The sequence below is a fragment of the Euprymna scolopes genome, chromosome 23 (genome assembly GCF_053919585.1).
Source record: "Euprymna scolopes isolate OS-2025 chromosome 23, ASM5391958v1, whole genome shotgun sequence".
NCBI classification, from domain to species: Eukaryota; Metazoa; Mollusca; class Cephalopoda; order Sepiida; family Sepiolidae; genus Euprymna; species Euprymna scolopes.
In genome coordinates, this window is record NC_136504.1 from 51,490,294 (window position 1) to 51,497,361 (window position 7,068).

Sequence of the window (7,068 nt, forward strand, 5' to 3'; positions counted from 1 at the left end):
GTTTGTTTGTTTTTATTGGTTCACAACGTTTCGGCCAATTTCCTCTGGCCTTCGTCAGGTGGTAACCGCGACGGATAGGAACTTCGAATCTCCTAACTGCATTCTGGTAACCGCGACGGATAGGAACTTCGAATCTCCTAACTGCATTCTCAGCCATCACTGCCATCCGTAGTTGTCGTCGTCTCACCACATTTTTGACCAATTACCTCTGGCACGCTTTGGGTGGGATTGAAACCGCTATCTTCAGACAATGTTCATCTGGAACCGTAGAGATTCAACGTCTCTATCAACTGCGCCACGGGCCCCGAAGGGCGATCAAGGTTGGATTCTTTGATCTTATAAATCCACATTTATTCATTATCTGATCTTCCATAGTCGGGTCCGTACCGATTGGTATATATATATATTATTCAGAGGAAATTGGCCGAAACGTTGTGAACCAATAAAAACAAACAAACAACAACTAATAAAGATGAGACTAATAGTCCGAAATAAAAATAAAATTAACATAAAAATGCTCATCTCAAAATAAAAAAATTCCAATTAAGGAATAATATATATACAAATTCGTTTTGTCGCAACATTTTTTCCTTTTGCGAGAAAACGTTGAAACCCCGAGAAATTATATATATATATATATATATATATATATATATATATATATATTTAATCAACTTAAAGATTACTCATTTATAACTTTTTCGTTGAACAATTATCCTTTTTTAGTTTGCGCTTGAAATTGAAAGTTGGTGCCGTGAATAGAGAGTTTAAGGTAACTTCTAGAGTTGTTGCGGCGAATTGAGAGTTCATTGAAACTTTCAGAGTTATTTCCTGGTCCTTAAAATGTTTAGTCGTCCGCTTCTAAGGTACCTATTCTGTGAATAATTGGTTGTTAGTGTTTTTGGAACACTATCTGTGTCGCAAGGTCGGTGTTGTTGAGGGGCTCCTTTGAATTCCACCATCTTTGTTCGAATACCTTATCGCCTGCCATTGTGGAGGTATTTTATATTCGACTTTTCAACGTGCGGTCACAAATTCTTGTTGCCAGTTATTCTGGGTATAAAGAAAGACGCGAACAACAGATTCAGATAGAAAGAACATATTGTGCAAGAAAATTAATATAAAGAAAGGTTGTCTGTATTTACCGACTGCTGAGGTAGAACAGAGTTGGGTCGCCATATTTCTTGCATTTACCTTTCTCTCACCACGAGATGATGTAACACAAGGTAGGAAAGTGGGAAACGGCGAGGGCCTCAAGACAAGGAGAATTTTGTCCCTGTAACAAGGTCGATAGCCATTAGTCGCGTGCTCTCGTGTAATGAACGAATGCGTGAATGTAGGATTGACATGAAATTCTTAAAGATAAATTGAAATGACCGAAAAATAGGCTTAAATGACTTAGATAAATAAAAAGTAAATGACTTAAAATGACTTTAATGAACTTAAGGATGAATTGAATGACCTTAAGAATGACTTAAATGCTTAAAAAATAACTGGAATCCTTCAAAAACAACTTGAATGATCTGGAGAATGACTTGAATGGCTTTGAAACTGACTGGTTGTAAAGTGTGTGATCATTTTACATTAAATTAATACAGAAAAGTGATCTCCCACTTTATATCACAAAGTTAAAAACATAAGTACAGCATGTAGTAAGAACAGATACTACGCTGTGATCTTGGCCAAAAGGCCAAGAAAAGGGTATTTATTTGCTCCCCCACCGAGCAAATTAGGCACAAGGCCGATTTTTAATGTGAGGAGTGAAGTGGAAATGGGGACCAGCTTCCCGGGAAGTAGGGGAGCTGGATAGTGACAATTGGTATGAAGGGTTGCTCTACATTAACCAAGGTCTTATATGTGGAGTTGCCTTCACATATGGTCTTTGCTTGCAGTATCTGCCAGAACAGATGGTATTTATTTGCTCCCCCACTGAGCAAATTAGGCACAAGGCCGTTTTTAATGTGAGGTAAAAACCAGCTCCCCTAAAAGGGGTCACTCTGGTTACCAAAAATAATAATTGTCCCAGTATAGAGGGTTTCCCCTCCATTGACTGGTACAAATTATCTTAAGTGCAGTATCTGCCAGAACAGATACTACACTTTGATCTTGGCCAAAAGGCCAAGAAAAGGGTATTTATTTGCTCCCCCACTGAGCAAATTAGGCACAAGGCCGATTTTTAATGTGAGGAGTGAAGGAGAAATGGGGACCAACTCCCCGGGGAGTAGGGGTGCTAGATAATGACAATTGGTATGAAGGGTTGCTCTACATTAACCAAGGTCTTATATGTGGAGTTGCCCTAACATATGGTCTTTGCTTGCAATATCTGCCGAAACAGATACTACACTTTGAGATATTAAATTTTTTATTCACAGGAAGAAAAATACAATTGGAAAAATGAACAAAAAATTATGCCAACTCAAAAAGAAGGGGGATGGTGAGGTTAGTTGATCCATCTTGTCTCTGTTGTAAATATTAAATGATTTTTCTCTCGGCCAGCATCTTTTATCATGGTTACCCCTTTAAATTTGTATTCATGTGTGTGTATGGTGGGAGGGGGAGGGTGTTCCTACTTAAACACAATTTTTAAAATATTTTTTATTTATATCAAAAAATACAAAAAGATAACAATATTAATAAAATTTCATTTGTGTCGAGGGACTTGAGAAAAAAAACGGTTAGTAAGGCCCTCTCAACCCTATCTGAAATGCTAGACCACCCGTTTCACTCTGGTTTATAAAGGAACAAGGTTTTTGAAGAAATCCTCTGAATGGAGAGGGAGGAGTTGTGTCCTAAATAGGGGAAAAAAGAAAAAATTGGCGGTGAGGGCGGGGGGCTGGTTAGTGTTTGATTTGATTTCCTGGGTTGAATTTTGAGAGGAAGGGGGGGGGGGGCAAAAGAAAAGAAAAATTGTTGTTTTTGGAGGCTGGGGATCTTGGAGGCTTTCTAATAAGGGAAACAAGATTTATTCGGCTGTTTGAGAGGTTGAAGGAAGTAAAATTGAAAAAGGGCGGGGGTCCGACAGAAACCCTAGAACCGAGGGCTCCACACCTAGGCGGGAAACACGTATTCAAATTTGGCCCCTCTTCGTACATACAGACTTGCTAACTGTATTCATTTTCTTTCAAAGGCCACGCAATGCAACCTTCTTCTGTCGCATCTGATCTTTACCCATAGTTGGTGTTTAAAGAAATTGATCAGATCCTGATAAGAAAAAGGCAGCACCCCCCGGCCATCTTGCAGTCTCAACGTCCAAATTACCATTCTCGCCACGGCCAGGATTGCGATGTAGACCATTTGTCTCTCTCGGTACCACGGTGGCCTCACGTTGTCCACTATGTTTGATACAGTAATCGTGCGGGGATACTCGGGGTCGATGCGAGCCGTCACCCTACCAACATGCGACCAGTACTGGCGGAGTTCGCAACAATCGAAAAATGCGTGATCAGTTGTTTCTGCGGCCGTCGTCCTGCAACGGGGACAGGCAGGCGATTCCAAAAAACCAGCGCTGCATTCGATATTGTTGAGAGGAAGCGCATTTCGGGCCAATCGCCAGGTCAGAGAGAACTCTGAATTGTTCAGATGACTTGAACCTGGAACCCAGCTCCACTCGGAGCAAATCTCACTCTGCTTCCAACCCAAACATGCTCATAGCGGGTCGTCGGCAGCTCCCTTCACTAGATTCCTGTGGAGTTCCCTACGGGTAGCAGTCACAAGGTCGCTGGACCTTGGTAGTCGTTTTAGCATGGCTCGGCACTCTTTCATGTAGGCAGATTCTCTCCGGTGCCTGCGAGGGCTCCCAATAGAAGGGTCGAGAACGAGGTCGGGGAAGGCGGCAGTAACCACGGGGTGCCACGGTTGGTCATCTTGCATACAGTGGCTCAGGAAGGCCAGCCTCTCAGCATCTCGATGACACTTCAAGTCCGGCATTCCCAAGCCTCCCTCACACCGACGTTGAATACAGACCTGTCTTCTCACCCAGTTTCTTCTTCTGTCCCAAAGAAGCGAGGACAAGAGTTCGACAAAAGCTGTTAGGTGTTGTCCAGGCAGGAGAAGTACAGCCAGTCGGTAAAGGATGAGAGGAAAGACGTAAGTGGCGCACGCCTTAGCTCTACCCTTTAAGGAAAGTTTCCTAGGAAGCCATGAATTGACTGCAGCCTCCACCTTTGACCGTACCTCCAATTAATTTTTGTGAAGCTGGAGACCCGGTCCGAACTACATGCCCAGGATCCCAACCGCAGGCCTACCGACTTGCTGCGGTTAATCTTGGTCTCTGTAATTCTTTCATACTGAGCGAGTACCTCCAAAACGACCTCAATGTCTCTGAAGCTCAACACAAAGACCGTGACATCATCGGTGAACACGAATACCTTGGCAGCTGAGCCACCAGGCAGAGCTATTCCGCGCAGGGCCGAATTTGCTTCCCCACGTCTCAGCTTGCGGAGCAGGGGCTCAAAAGCCAGGACATAGAGCAGGGGCGACAGCGGACAACCCTGATGAACCGACCAAGAGATAACAAAGGGTTTGGAGCGCTTTCCGTTGACTTGCACGACGGCTGTGGGCTGTCGATACATCACGGAGATTCACTAGCAGAAGTCCGGTTTAAAACCGGCGGCCTCTAAACAGATGCCAAGAAACGATGGTCGACCCTATCGAAAGCTTTGGACTGATCTAAGTTGATCAGCGCGGCTTCCGTGTCGTCATCTCTCCCTCCCTCTAGGATCGTGCGGATCAGGTGCAAGTTGTCCTGAATCAATCTCCCCTTCACAGTGGAGTTCTGTTCCGGTTCAACCAACTCGCCGATAACAACCTGCAGCCGATTTGACAGGACCTTTGCCAAAATCTTCAACTCTGTGTTTAGCAGAGTTATGAGCCTGTAATCGTCTAACTCTTCCCCACCATGCCAGTCACCTTTCCTCAGAAATGTGATCACTCCCTTGGTGACTTGCTCTGGGATGGATCCCTGAGCAAACCAATGGTTGAACACATCCGTGAGAAGAGGCAGAAACATGGGCAACAGCCTCAAATAGAGTTCCCGGCGATCTGTCACAGCTAACCTGCTTCAGCGCTGTAAAAACTTCCCGCTCCGTCACCCGGCCCTCACAACTAGCCGCTCTAGCCGCCTCGAGGCTGGGAGAGTCACTCAAATAGTTGCTAAACTCAAGGACTGGAAGATCAGGCTGCTGCGTAAAACGCTCCTCAAAATGTTCTCAAAACCCCTCGCAGATCTCACGAGTAGATTCCAGGGTGCGTCCATCTGGATATCTTACCTTTGCAATGTACTTCTCCGAGCCATGCCTATAAATTTCACGACGCGCGTCAGTGTTGGAGTTGACTGCTTTATTTCCTACCTTTCTCAGCCTAGCTCTGACTACTTGACCTTCATAATACTCGCTATTCTCACGCAGAAGGTCCTGCTTAGCTAGTTCCTGACTAACCCTATCACCCTCCCTCTTAGCCCGGGCTAGTTTCTGCTCTAGCTTCTTCTTTGTCTTTGCCTTATCTAGTGCGAGGCGCTGGGCATACTTGAGGGAGAAGGTTCTAATTTTGGCTTTTAGACCTACCCATCACTTACTCCCGGTAACTGCACCCACTAGTGCTTTTTGAATTAATTCTATTAGCTTCTCTTGGAAGTCTTGTATCTCCAGAAGGGAAGTGTTTAACTTCCAGTGAGCCACTAACTTAGACCTATTTCCTAGCTTCAGCCAGGCCATAACTAGTTTATGATCCGTCTGTCCTAGCTAAGTGAACGTGGGACAATATACGAAGTCTACTTCGCCTCTCCTAACTAACATCCTGTCCAAGTAAGTGTTTGGATAAGAGGAAACACTATTGGGCCACGTCCACATCTCCCGCCCTGGATGCTCGACTCGAAACCTGTTAACCAGACCGCATCTAGCCATCAGATCAGCCAGCCTGGACTCGCACCTCTCTGATCCTCTAGTATCGCCTCCTACCTTATCTATCTCGGGGTCTAAGATGGCGTTCCAATCTCCTATTAGCACTACCCACTTCTGACAATCTACAAATGCGTCAAGCTGACTGAAGAATGAGGCCCTCTCACGAGCAGTGCTGGGCGCATGAACCGCGATCACCCGAAACACAGAATCTTTTATGACAACATCGGCCACAACTAGCCTGCCCACTGCATTTCTATGGACAACGTCGACCATCACCGACAGGGTACGTTTAACCTGCACGGAAACTCCCTTCCACCGCGGGTTGCCATATACTGAGAAAACCTCAAAATCTCGGGCCAGCACCTGACAGTCCACAGAGGAAATGAAATGCGTCTCCTGAATCGCAGCCACATCCACTCCCAGGGACAAGAGGTCGTGCCGGAGCCGAGACGCCCGACCTGATGATCTCAAGCCCCTCACATTCAAACTAGCCAAATTCAAAGCCATGGTACCTACCTTAGGGTATGTCACACTCAGCTCCAAAGTCAGCTGGGGAGAGGACGCCGACGTTATGTGGCATGCTCAAGGTGGTCAGGTTTTTCATATCCTGACCTTCTCTCGCAATGCTGCCAACGTCCAAAGGATAAATTAATTTTATGGCCCTGTAGAGTGACGGATCGACCAACACTGGGACCCTTCCCGTGCATTGTTTTGACAGTTCCTCAAGAGAAGGGTCATTTTTTTTCACCAGTTTGATTCCCGGAAACGCCCCTTCAGCGGCCTGCAGTTTTGTCCACAAGTTGGTCTTGCAGGCTTCTGGAATTCTGACAAAAGTTATTAGGAGTGGGGCGTCCGGGAAATTTGAGGGGATATTTACATCTTTCCCCTCTATCTGTTTGTAATCGAGCAGAGGTTTTAAGTTTTTCCTCTGCCGATGGGAAATGTCTGTTGTCACAGACAGAGGGTCTACATTACATAGTTCCTCAGGGGAAAGGACTTTTAATCTGGTTGGTCTACGAGAAGCAGAGGAGTCTCTGCCCTCCCTGTGTTCATTCTTTTCCTTTTCTTTTTGGGGTGGTAGCTCAGTTTGCATTGGTGTAGGACCGGGTGTTTGTGTGGTGTTGGTGTTGGTGTTGGTGTTGGTGCGGTGTCTGGTGTTGGTGCCATGTTT

General features: G+C 45.4%; 2 pseudogenes; both read right to left on the reverse strand.

Annotated features, from left to right (window-relative positions):
- Window positions 1-1,563: 1,563 nt before the first annotated feature.
- Window positions 1,564-1,703, reverse strand: LOC145246309 (U2 spliceosomal RNA; annotated as a pseudogene).
- A 214-nt stretch (window positions 1,704-1,917) lies between these two features.
- LOC145246259 (U2 spliceosomal RNA) lies at window positions 1,918-2,131 on the reverse strand (annotated as a pseudogene).
- Window positions 2,132-7,068: the final 4,937 nt, after the last annotated feature.